Source organism: Carcharodon carcharias, chromosome 9 (assembly GCF_017639515.1).
Source record: "Carcharodon carcharias isolate sCarCar2 chromosome 9, sCarCar2.pri, whole genome shotgun sequence".
Lineage (NCBI taxonomy): Eukaryota > Metazoa > Chordata > Chondrichthyes > Lamniformes > Lamnidae > Carcharodon > Carcharodon carcharias.
Window position 1 is genome coordinate 148,006,228 of NC_054475.1, and position 14,197 is coordinate 148,020,424.

The window sequence follows — 14,197 nt, forward strand, 5'->3', positions numbered from 1 at the left end:
TCCTCATCTCAGTCTTAAATGACCTGCCCCTTAGGGGAAACATCCTATCCACATCTAACCTGTCATGCAATATAAGAATTTTGTAAGTTTCAGTGAGATCATCTCTCATCCTTGAAACTCTAGAGAATACAGGCCCAGTTTCCTCATTCACTCCTCAGTAGACAATCCCACCATACCAGGGTTTAGTTTGGTGAACGTCCTTTGCTCTCCCTCTATGACCAGTAAGTCCTTCCTTAGATAAGAAGACTAAAACTGTATACAATTCTCCAGGTGCAGTCTTACCAAGGCTCCATACAAGTGCAGCAAAACATTTCACCCCTGTACTTAAATCCCTTTGCATTGAAGGCCAACATATCATTTGCCTTCCTTATTGCTCACTATACCTGCATGCTAGCTTTTAGTGACTCATGAACAAGGACAACTAGGTCTCTTTGGACAGCAACACATCCCAAACTCTCACCATTTTAGAAATACTCTTCCTTTCTGTTTTTACTATCCAGGTGGATATCATCACATTTATTCACATTATATTCCATCTGCCATGTTCTTGCCCATTCATTTTAGCCTGTCCAAGTCCCCTTGAAGCCTCCTTGCACCCTCCTCACAACTTACATTCCCACCCTGAAGGAGAGTCATATGGACAATTGTATCTAGGATGTCACGGATGCCATCTTCGCAAAGGCACAGAACTTTGTGCATTTCACCCAGGATCAGGAAAGCCAGGAAGCATGAGCACTGGAATTTGTGCAGATCTCAGGTTTTTCACAGGTGCAGGGTGCCATCAACTATACTCATGTGGAGCTTAGATCTCTGTGGTAACAGGCAGTCTGGCAGCATCTGTGGAGAGAGAAACAGAGTTAACATTTCAAGTCCAATGTGACTCTTTTTCCTTCTTTAACTTATCTTGTTAACCACAGTTCATTTACCTTTCCTGTTGGGTTTTTGTGTCCTAGGGCAGAATCGTCCGGTCCTGTATGAGGGGCATGGACAGGGTGAACAGGGAACAGCTGTTCCCCTTAGTTGAAGGGTCAGTCACAAGGTAACATAAGTTCAAGGTGAGGGACAGGAGGTTTAGGGGGAATGTGAGGAAAACCTTTTTTACCCAGAGGGTGGTGACGGTCTGGAATGCGCTGCCTGGGAGGGTGGAGGAGGCAGGTTGCCTCACATCCTTTAAAAAGTACCTGGATGAGCACTTGGCACGTCATAACATTCAAGGCTATGGGCTAAGTGCTGGTAAATGGGATTAGATATGTAGGTCAGGTGTTTCTCACGTGTCGGTGCAGACTTGATGGGCCGAAGGGCCTCTTTTGCACTGTGATTCTGTGATTCTGTTGACAGCGGGCACATGGCAGGCGTGAGTGGACAATATGGCGAGAAGACCAAAAATCTGTTTTACACCTTCGAGAAACCAGTTTGCGATCATCTGTTCCACTCATCGATGGCGGGCCATGTTTCCCACCGCCGCATGTTGGTAATCTAATTTTAATACTTTAGCATCTCCTTATAAGCCCTGCTTGCTGAGAATATCCCTCCATGCTGGATCATCAGGGTACGCCAACGTGTTTCACAACTGTACATAAGCGACGTGCACCTGGCGAACTGCACTTCATTCAGGACTTCGAGGTTTGTTTGCCAACCTTGCTTCAGGCAGCACCCACGATCAGCAGAGCCAGGCTTTACAGGCAGCACCACATCACTTTTAGGGGGGCTCACGGGCAGGTCTCTACCTACCAGACCAGTCATAAGGCGGAGGTGACTTTTCAATGGCTGCAGGGCTAGGGCTTGCTTGGGGAAGGAGGAGAAGTGGCCTCAGGCAAGAGAAGATGTTGCAGAACGAGCGCTGTACTGGGGAAGGGAGGTGTCCCAGTGTGTGTGTGGGGCACAAAAGTCGATCTGTGCAAGTGACTTCAAGATAGTGAGGGCTGAGGAGACAGTCTCCAGAGGAGATGAGGCCAGATGGAGATGTGAAGTTGTGTATGTGAGAGAATGTGTGGTAATGTTCCTTGAGCTGGCAATAAGTGAGATGCCAGTGAATGTGTGATGGCCTTGTGAGCGTGTGAGTTTAGAGTGATGTAATGGAAGTCTTACCCTGGCAGCATGGATGAGATCATTCATTGTCTTTCTGCACTGGATGGCCAACATCTTCTGTGCAGCGTTGGCACTGACCACCTCTGCCATTGCATCCCAAGCTGAAGTGGTGAGATTGCTGGACCTCCTGTGGCCAGAGCATGAGGTTGAGGACATCATGGTGGGCCTCCAAAAGGCATTCCAGTGATGGGTCACTGAACTCTTCTTTGTTTTCAGGGCCATGTCTTCACTGGAATAGTCCTGGGCTGCAAGCAGTGAGAACTGTGTGTGCGGCTGCAATTTAGATATGGCACCTGTAGTGAGGAAACGGTGAGGTAACAGCTTGGCAGGCGATTCAGTGACTGCCGACCAGCGAGATGTCAAGTTTCCTGTGGCCGCATAATTAATGAGGTGGGAAGCAGACAATATGGCATGAAAACCCGCCATTGCAACCGGTGGGTTAAAACATCATTTTTCATGCCCGCTAACACACTTAGTGCAAATCTGGGGTGATTCCACCCTTAGAGAAATGTATATTTGATGTAGGTCATCTGCTTACCTTTGGTGCTCATGGCAGAGGCACCTAAAGATGGGGAATAAAAGAGACCTTAAAGAGATTGTTCCTTTGAGTTTATCAATCAAAATTCATTTTACCTGTTAAGAGATAACCAGCACTGTGTCACTCACCAGTTGTCTAACCTTGGTAAGATGGGCCTAACAACACACCCCACCCCAAACCCCAACCCCATCCCCAGCACCAACACTGCCATCCACACATGTGCTTTTCAATTGTAGTTACTGATAAAAAGATAGAAGCTCTGCTGATTTATTCCTGCCCAGAGACACTGAAAGCAATGCCGTGTCCCTACTACGCACAGCAACTTGCACTGACACTGTACTTTTATTGTATTGAAACATCCCAAGGAACTTCACAGGATTGTTCTCATGCAAAATTTAATACTGAGGCACATAAGGAGATAGTAGGTCAGATGTCCAAAAGCTTGGTCAAAAAGCTGAGTCTTTGGGAGGACTTAAAAGAGAGAAGAGAACTAGAGAGGTTTAGGGAAGAAATTCCAGAACTTAGGGCCTTGTCAGACGAAATGTTCTAGCTCAAATAGGCTCAGGGTCAAATATGAAACCTTCTGGATCTGTAGAGTTCAGTACTGCCCCAGACTGAGCCTTTATCCACTGAGCCATCAAGAGAGCTGTTGAATTTAATTCCCCATATAAAATTTAAAAACTAACAAGTAATGGATCCCTTATTAGAATAACAACGTTCATCAGTTTCAAATATTGAGAACTTTATTTTTGTTGCCAGATTTGTTGCTCCCCTTGCTCTCAATGGAATGTTTTATTGATGATGTCATGAGTTGAACCGTCGCCATGTTCCTCGCATTATCTGTTCTACTCATGACATCATCCAGTGAAATAGATCATGGAAGCGAAGGGGGCAACATCATGTGGACAATAAAATTAGGATCAGGCCCTTGATTTTCTGAACATTTGGTTTTAATACTATGAGATCCATTAGCTGTCAGAATTTTTTTTAAATAAATGCTTTAAGTTGTTATTAATGTACATGAGCAGAAATATATATTTTCCCAACAGTCCTATTTGTCAGTTTCAGGTGTCGTTCATCCGTTTAAATTTAACTTCTCATAAATCTTTGTACCCACTTCTTTGTTTTTTTTTTCTTTAATTTTTTTTTCTGTAAGGTCAAGGAAGGAATAGGGCTGATGTGACTCACCTTTTTATTCTTTCCAATACCGGCTGATCTGCTGCAAAATTTCCCGCATTTTCCGTTTTTACTGCAGGTTTCCAGCATTTTTTATTATCGTTCTGTATAAAGTAAGTGGAAGAACTGGCCAACAATAAACCTCATCTCTTTGTATGTAAGAGGTAATTATCCAGTTTTGTACACCCAGCCAGCAACCTCACCCGCGGAGAGCACGTGTTGGAATTTCCAACCAGAAAATTTCGGATAAGCACTTTTATTGGAGCAAAGCTCCTCTTTGGCAGCATGAACTTGGAAAGCTTTGGTTTACATAAATCTCCAATTTTTCATTTCCCGCACCACATTTTTAAGTCACCACTCATATCAGACACTTGCTCCTTATCAAGATACCGGGAGCATATCCAGGCCGGTAACTATGTTACTCTGTAAGAACACACAGTCATCACTGACACGGGCCTTAAATTTATTTGCCGCTTACTTCCAATCAAGCAGAGGTTGGGAACTCCTGATAATTGGAGTCACAGGGAATAATTGTAGCATGCTTTGCTACAGCAGGTAAGTGAAACAGCCCACTGTGACATCAGGCTGCCTAATATAGGGCTACCTATTTGCTAGAATGTCATTGCCTTGTTCATTTTGTTGGTGTTTCTTTCCCCCTCAATTTCTCCCCTGAAGATACTGAGGTACATTTCCATGGATACTGGCAGCCCACTGGTCTCTCACTCAATTGTCAATCTCCACAGGTGACCCTGGATTTTGAGTATACTAAAATCAGCTTCTGACCACATATCCGGACTATCACTAAGACTGTCTATTTCTGCCTCTGTAACATCGCCCATCTGTGCTCCTGCCTCAGCTCATCTACTGAAGCACTCATCCATGCCTTTATGACTATTCCAATGCGCTCCTGGCCTCCCACGTTGTACCCTCTGTACAACTGAGGTCATCCAAAACTCTGCTGCATGTGGCATAAATTGCACCAAGTCCCATTCACCTATCACCCCCTGTGCTCACTAGCTACATTGACACCCAGTCAAACAACACTTTGATTTTAAAATCTCATCCTTATTTTCAAACCCCTTCATATTGTCATCCCTCCCTATCTCCGTAATCTCCTCCAGCTCCACAACCCTGTGCTCTGTTAATTTTGATGCCTTGAGCACCCCCAATTTTAATTGGCCTGCCATGATGACCGTGCCTTCAACTGCATGGGCCCTAAGCTCTGGAATCCCTTCCCTACACCTCTCCACCTTACTACCTCTCTTTCCTCCTTTAAGATGCTCCCTAAAACCTACCTTGCCGGCCAATTAGCTTTTGGCTATCTGACCTAATATGTCAAATCTTGTTTGATAAAGCCTATGGGAAGCAGCTTGGGCATTTTATTACATTAAAGCCGCTAGATAAATACGAGTTTTTTTTGTTTATATATCAGCAAGAGGCTTCATTGTGTAGGAAATTATAGCCAATCTCAACCTGTACCCATGTGGCAACGTTGGTGGATTCTCCCCTTTCCTTGCCCAGGCCTGTTAAGGCCAATTGCTGCCAGCCAACTGTTCCCCCTGCTTAAAATTAGGCCAAAAATAGAACCTGTGAACTTCTGCTCTGTGTGGCTGAGTGGACACCTACACCAGGTGTCGACTCTAACCGCTGGAACATTGTGAGAGTTTCTGTTGGTGTTTCTTGCCATTACATTCATGTGAAGACTCAGTCTGGCTACAGACAGTGAACAGGGACAGCTCTGTTAAAATACTGCTACTTCTACTTTGAAAAGTCAAATTAAAAGATCAGAGCAACCACATCAAAGGGTTGGCCCTTTAAGGAGGAGGGTTAAGCCCAAATTGTGTGTCCATACTTATGCTCGTTTCAGATATCAAAGCAGGCTGGTTACATTAAGTGAAACTATGTTCTCAGTTAATTTTAAAAGCATGCTGGGCACAGGTTGTACCCACATCGAGGCCTTTCCAATCTGATACTTAACACTTGCTCTGAAATGAGCCAGACTCCACCCAGCTATAATTGGTGTATTTCAATGAACATGCCCAAGCGATCTTTGTATCTTTGAAAATGTCCCCTCTTGTTTTCAGCCTGTCTCCAGTATGAGGGACAGAGCCATTGTGATGTAACTGAATAGAACTTCAGATCATATCTTTAAAACTGTTTATTATTAGTTACTATGAATGTCACAGTACATTCTGCATCCAACAAACATCTTGCAGGACAATTGTGATTTGGTCACATGGTTCCCTAGCATTTGTCTCTCTAGCATTGCCGATGCATTTCACAGCATTGTCTGTAAAAGCAAACAATCAAACACTGCGCCACCACAACTTTGAGTAAATGTGCGGGCAAAGTTGTTCAAAAGTCCACATTTATCATTTATTATTCTGGCTTTGGACCTTTTCTGATGTCAGGCAAGGAACCATGTAGGCTAACAATACAATTTAAAAGCCGGCATATTTCAGGTCAGACCAAAAGAACAAGGAGAAAGTGTAGCGTTACAGGGAGAAGTCACCTCAGTCAAACTGCCAAGGGGCACCATATCACAACTTTACAGAATTGCCATCAAAGTTAGAATCATAGAATGCTTGTAGCACAGAATTCAGCCCATTGAGCCCATGCATGTTGCATCAGGCAACAGATCCTCAATAAGAATGCAGTGCAAGATCTCATTAGGTCTGAGCACAGCTTTTGAGAATGTACCATTTACCTAAGGTAGCAGTGGAGAAAAACTCAAAAAACAAGGCCAGCAAGGAAGAGAAGCAAGCAACAGCACCCCCTACCTCTAACTTTATGAAGGTAGAGTGAGAGATGTTCCAGAACACAGGAATGTTCAGAAGAAGAGATTAGATTGGAAATAATCATGCATATCCAATGAAATACCAGAAGAGTTTTGCTGTCTGTGTTCCATGTTATTTTCATATTAATTTAGTTTAAAACTTGTGTTGCACCCGATTGCGATGCTTTTCATTTTGAGCATTGCTATGTATCTGAATCTGATCAGATCTGAACTTGTATTGTGGTAAGCGAGCAGCCATTGACAAATTTTTTATTTTTTAATACTTTCTTCAAATTCTTTTAAAATCTTTCTCATGTGTATAAATACAGAAAGAGGCGTTGCCAGCAGAGGCCCAGGTCCATCACTATAAAGCAACCTTTTCTTTAAGAGATCAGATATCGACCTGCATTGCGTGTTCCCTAAGTGGATATATGGATATGGGCTGTTTTCCCAAAAGGGAGAGAGGAAGGAGAGATTGCCGTTCAGATCCTTCATGCCCTTCCATTAGGGACAGGCAGCCTGCAGGCCTCCTCAGTGGGGGAAAGATTTGTGATACATGTCGACACTAACAGAAAATATGTGTATTTGGAAAACATGATAGGAATATTATTTGAACTGAATTTTTAATTAAAATCTGTTGCCATATTATTTTTGGTATTCAAAGGAGTCAGCCAGAGAGTGTTTCATAACTGCCGCTCTCCTTGCAGCATTTACATAGTGCCAGCTGTGGCTCAGTTGGCCACACACTCACCTTGAGTCTGCAGGTTCAAGTCCCACTCTAGGACTTGAGCACAAAAATCAAGGCTGACACTCCAGTACAGTACTGAGGGAGTGCTACCCTTTCAGAAGTGCTATCTTTAAACCAAAGCTCCACTTGTCTTCTCGTAAAAGATCCCATTGCACTATTTCAAAGAAAAGTGGAGGATCTCACGGATGTTCTGGCAAATATTTATTCCTCAACCAACGTCATGAAAACAGATTATTTGTTCATTCTCACCTTGCTGTCTGTGGGGGTTTGCTTTGTGCAAATTGGTTGCTGCATTTTGTACATTACAACAGTGGTTGCATTTCAAAAATACTTAATTGGCTGTAAAGCACTTTGAGATATCTGGGGGTTGTGAAAATCATTCTACAAATGCAAGTCTTTATTTTACTGTACTGCACAGTTTGAGTGTACAGGGAATATGTTCATTACAATACTTAGCTATGATTTTATAAATCATAGAATTCATCATTGATTTCAATAAATTGGATGTTGGGTCAAAGTATTTGGTAATAGATGCATGTAAAGGTTGAAATCTGATATAAAATCTTACAAATCTTTTCCTGTACATTCAAAAATGTCTATGGGTTTTACAGCAGGTTTAGAGTGGCATCTACTGGCTATCTTTGGTACTTCACAGACTCTAGGTCAGTAGGATTTTTCTGTCGCATTGTATAACTTGCCTTCACTTCTGAACAACATTTTTTTGTCTTTTTCAGTCATTACTCAGTTTACTGACATATTTGTATTAAATAGAATAAATAATCTAAAGCTCCTAATGGCCTTAATCTTCACCCTTATGAAAGATTTCCTCAAGTTGAAATGTCTGTACATATCAAACTGTGTTGTCGGGTGCTCCAAATATCAACTGGGGTCTTATCGTCACTGGTCTCATAAAAACTATCTAATTATTACCCTTTTTAACAGAATGTAACTCATATCCCTGGTGCAAACAATCAAAAGATTCCCAGGCCTTCCTGTATGACTGTAACAGAGGTTGTACGTTTAACCACATCTGTTTATGTGATGACCATATGTTTATACTTTTAAATTTTCACTTTACAAAGCTCAAAGCCTGCTAGAAATTATAGAAGCTTAACAATAAAAGAATCAGGAAAAGAGGGTAAAGGACAAACTAATAGTAGAAAAGGGGATAACATGACTTTCCATGACTTCTGACTTGTCGTCCTTCTTCCTTAACTGAGGTTTCCCACCCATTGTGGTTGACAGGGTCCTCAACCGTGTCCAGCACCTCTCCCGTGCCTCTGCCCTCACACCTTCCTCTCCCTCCTAGAACCATGATAGGATCCCCCTTGTCCTCACATTTCATCCCACCAGCCTCCGCATTCAAAGGATTATCTTCTGCCATTTCTGCTAACTCCAGCATGATGCCACCACCAAACACATTTTCCCCTCACACCCCTCCCTGTCAGCATTCCGTAGGGACCGTTCCCTCCCCGACACCCTGGTCCACTCCTCCTTCACCCCCAACACCTCATCCCCTTCCCACGGCACCTTCCCAAGCAATTGCAGAAGGTGCAGCACCTACCCTTTTACCTCCTCCCTCCTCACCGTTCAAGGGCCCAAACACTCCTTCCAGGTGAAGCAGTGCTTCACTTGCACCTCCTTCAATTTGGGGTCTACTGTATTCACTGCTCCCAATGTGGATTCCTCTATATTGGAGAGACCAAACGCAGACTGGGTGACCGTTTTTCAGAACACCTTCGGTCTGTCCGCAAGCATGACCTAGTCCTTCCTGTCGCTTGCCATTTCAACAGACCACCCTGCTCTCATGCCCACATGTCCATCATTGGCCTGCTGCAATGTTCCAGTGAAGCCCAACGCAAACTAGAGGAACAGCACCTCATCTTCTGTCTAGGCACTTTACAGCCTTCCGGACTTAACGTTGAGTTCAACAACTTCAGACCATGAACTCTCTCTTCCATCTTCACCCCTTTTAATCTCTTTTTTCAAAATGCATTTTTATTTTTTATCCACTTATTTTCGTTTTTGTTCATTTTTATTTTCATTCATTTAACCATTGTTTTATCCCACACAAGATTGATCAAGGTTGTTGATGGGTGATTGAGGGGGTGTAGTGCATTGTGCAGCGTCTGAGGCTAGAGGTATAGTTGGTGAATTTTTAAAAATTAATTCATGGGGTATGGGCGTCACTGGCTAGGCCAGCATTTATTGCCCATCCTTAATTGCCCTTGAAAAGGTGGTGGTGAGCAGCCTTCTTGAACTGCTGCAGCCCTAGTGGTGTAGGTACGCCCACAGTGTTGTTAGGGACAGAATTCCAGAATTATGACCCAGCGACAATGAAGGAATGGTGATATATTTCCAAGTCAGCATGGTGAGTAACTTGCAGGTGAACTTCCTGTTGGTGGTGTTCCCAATTGCCTGCTGCCCTTGGTAGCAGTCGTGGGTTTGGAAGGTGCTATCTGAGGAGTCTTAATGAGTTCCTGCCGTGCATCTTGTAGATGGTACATACTGCTGTCACTGTGTGTGAGTGGTAGAGGAAGTGTATGTTTATGGATGGGGTACCAATCAAGCAGGCTGCTTTATCCTCAATGGTGTCAAGCTTCTTGAGTGTTGTTGGAGTTGCATTCATCCAGGCAAGTGGAAAGTATTCTATCATACTCTGACTTGCGCCTTGTGGATGACGGACAGGTTTTGGGGAGTCGGAGGTGTTACTCTCCACAAGATTCCTAGCCTCTGACCTGCTCTTGTAGCCATAGTATTTATATGGCTAGTCAAGTTTAGTTTCTGGTCAATGGTAACCCCCAGGATGTTTATAGTGGGGGATTCAGCAATGGTAATGCCATTGAATGTCAAGGGGTGTTGGCTAGATTCTCTCTTGTTGGAGATGGCCATTGCCTGGCACTTGTGTGGCACGAATGTTACTTGCCACTTATCAGCCCAAGCCTGGATATTGTCCAGGTCTTGTTGCATTTGGACATGGACTGCTTCAGTATCTGAGGAGTCACAAATGGTGCTGAACATTGTGCAATCATCAGCGAACGTCCCCACTTCTGACCTCACGACAGAAGGAGGGTCACTGATAAAGCAGCTGAAGATGGACGGGCCTAGGACACTATCCTGAGGAACTCCTGCAGTGATGTCCTCCAACAGCCACGATCATCTTCCTTTGTGCTAGGTTATTATGGCATTTAGAGATGTATTCACTGATATTGACTTCCTGTGTGAGATCACTTACCATAGATGTCAACGTATAAGTTGACCTTAGATGCCTCAAAAAATCCCTCCAAAAACAGGGTCGACTTACACACCGAGTATAAAAGTGACCCGCCAACATGGGTATGGCGCGTCATCATCTTTGCTCTCTAAGCAGGACTTGCTCTATATGGACATCTCAAATTCCCAGGCATCCTTGCACCACAGTCCATAAAGCCTGCTTAATCCCTTGCATCTGAGTTATAAGGTACTGGTAAGTAAAATATACATTTGTTGGGTGAAAAATTGAGGATGCTACCATTACAAGTATGGCATGTTATGGTTAAAAATGGGGCTGTACTTAAACACCGGATACTTGCAAAAGCATGATTTTGGGACCAAAAAAATGGGGCCATCTTACACACCGGGTTGACTTATACAATCTATACTATATGCAATCTGCAGTAATCTTTTCCTGTACTGAATCTAAGTCCTCTGAGTTTGATTCCTGGCATTGACCACCACAGAAGTCAATTGCCACTGCCCACTGGGACTTTGTCTGGAGGACCTCCTGACCTCCTGGCTACTTGTGGATAGAGCATATTTCTCCTCCTCGCAACAGGGTGAAGCACATGCATCCATCTTCAGCCAGAAGGGTTGAGTGAATGATCCATCTCGGCCTGCTCCTGAGGTCCACATCATCGTAGAATTCAGTCTTCAGCCACAATCATCACAGCCATCTCAGTCTTCAGCCAATTCAATTCACTCCATGTGATCTCAAAACATGGCTGAACACATTGGACATAGCAACGACCATGGGCCCCTACTACATTCTGGGTGTAGTGCTGAAAACTTATGGTCCAGAATTAGCCACATCTCTGGCCAAGCTGTTCAGTACAATTATAACACTCGCATCCAACTGACAAAATGAGAAATTGCACAGGTATGTCCTAGCTGTGCACAAAAAGGAAGACAAATCTGATCCGATCAATTAATGTTCCATCAACCTAACTTCAATCATCAGCAAAGTGATGGAAGGTGATTAGGGAAGACGTTACAGTTTTGGGAAGAGAGGATGTCCTTTAGAGGGAAGGAGGGAAACCATTTGGTTGGAGTTGAAATGCAAAAAAGGATATGATTATGCTATTTGTGGTATTCTATAGGCCACCAAATAATGACAGAAAAAATAAAGGAGAAAATCTGCAGGGAAATCACAGGGATGTGCAAGAACTGTGCAGCACTCCAAATAGTTACCCATCCCATAACCGTATCTGTTAGATAGATACAGCTCTGGCCACAGGCTGCCCTATGGAGGGGCTCTCCCACCAAAGTAGCATTCTGGCAGCTGTGGACAGTATAAATTTAATTTTTATTAAAAAGTCTTCAGACGGCACCTTCACCTTGGAGCTCACTCCTTTCCCCACCTCCCAAACTTAATTGGACAGCGAGCACGCACTCTGGCCGTTGATTGAAAAATCGTGTTGGGCATCAGATGCCGATGAGACGTGGGGTCGGGACCCAGAAATGGTCCCGACATCAGGGTTCCAATTCCAAACAAAATCTTCCCCTGTTACCCTAAGGAGTTGCAAAGAGTAATACCAAGGCCCAGATTTTCGACCTGGGTCAGGTGCGCAGAATCGGGAGATTTCCTGGCTCAGCGAACCCACATTCAAAAATGTCCGCCCACAGCTCAGGTTTTTGGTCGGGGGATGAGTGGGCTGAAATAGGATTAGAGTAGGGCAGCCCGAGAACAAGGGCAGACACTGCCAGGTGCAGAGGCGGGCTGGTGCAAGACCTGCCTCTGTGTTCCAACACTGTGTTTAGATAAATAAAAAACATCCCTCCAGCCCTCACCTCTCAACCCTCACCCCCTACACACTCCTTATGTCCCATCCATGCCAACCCATGCCCCTCTCCTCACCCACCATGACTCCTAATACCCCCTTGTCAATCAATGCCTCTCCACCCTACCGCCATGGCCCCTCATCCTCATGCCAACTCATGCTAACCCATGCTTTGCCCTTACCTCCTCCATACCAGCACACCTAGTATTCTTGGACACTTCCTGGACAGTTTTGACAGCTTTGACACTGCCTGGACAGTTCCTTGACAGCTTGATAGTTCCAATGAGATTGTGCATAAAAAGTGTATAATTATGCTTAATTCTAACTATCCCAAAAGATGCCTTATCTCTCCCTAAGGTGTCCCGGTACCTTATCCAAAGGTACCTTACCTCTCCTAAAGAATCCGCAAAGTTCAGACATCTCTTACATCTCTAATCTGTGCACTCTGGGATTCCCACAGCTAGAGTTCAAAATTCGGAAGTCAGTGGAGGCAGCTAGTGCTTTAAATGACTAACTGCCTCTGCGAATTGCGCATGCGAGAACCCTGGCCTGACTCCAGTCCCAGCCCTGTGAAGATGGGATCGGTTCAGGGGCGGGACTTTGAAATTTTGGCCATTTCCAGGATTTGCACCATGATGGAAAACCTCAAAATCGTGGTGAAAATCTGAGCATAAGTATTTTTAAAAATTCATTCACGTGGTATGGGCATCACTGGCAAGGCCGACCTTTATTACCCATCCCTAATTGCTCTTACGATGGTAATGGTGAACAATTTGGTACAAATGAGTGGCTTGCTTGACCACTTCAAAGGCCAGTAAAAGTCAACTCCATTGCTGTAGATCAGGATTCACACAGAGGCCAGAATGGCAGTTTTCCTTCCCTGAAGGACATCAGTGAGCCAGTTGGGTTTTTTATGACAGTAGTTTCATCTGTTTCAGATGAAGTTACATTGTTTCATAGTTTGCCATTGTGAGATTTGAACTCTTGATCTTGGGGTTACAAACCCAGTACCATAACCACTTGGCTATTTAGGCCAAGCTTGACAGTAGTTTCATGGTCACCAATACTGACACTAGCTTGTTAATCCAGGTTTAATTAACTGAACTCAAAGTTCCCAGCTGCTGTGGTGGGATTTGAATTCAGGTCTCCAGATCATTAGCCCAGACCTCTGGTTTCCTAGTCCAGTATCATAAACATTATTCTACTATACCTTTGCTTACTCACCAAAAACCTTATCACCAATGCTCAGTTTGGGTTCTACTAGGGTCACTTGGCTCCAGACCCCATTATGGCCTATGTCCAAACATTGATAAAAGCTGAATTCCAGAGCTGAATTGAGAGTGACTGCATTTAAAATCAAGGCAGCATTTGACAGAGTGTGCCATCTCATAAAATTGAAGTTAATGGGAATTAGGAAGAAAATTCTCCACTGGTTGGAGTCATGCCTAGCACAAAGGAAGATGATTGTGGTTAGTAAGAATAGAAAACGTTGGAAAAGCTCAGCAGGTTTGGCAGCATCGGCGGAGAGCGAAACAGAGTTAACGTTTCGAGTCCAAAAATGGCTCCTCTTCAGAACTGGTTGATTGTGGTTGTTGGAGGCCAATCATCTTAGCCTAGGACATCGCTGCAGGCATTCCTCATGACGGTGTTCCTAGGCCAACTGCTTCATTACCTTCCCTCCATTACAATATCAGAAGTGGGGATATTCACTGATGATTGCACAATGTTCAGTACCATTCACAGCTCCATGAAACTAACATATTTTTTCATTATCTTATTATGGTTTATTGCAAGGTAGGTTTACGGGTGTGAATGTAGATGGTTCTGTCTGTGTG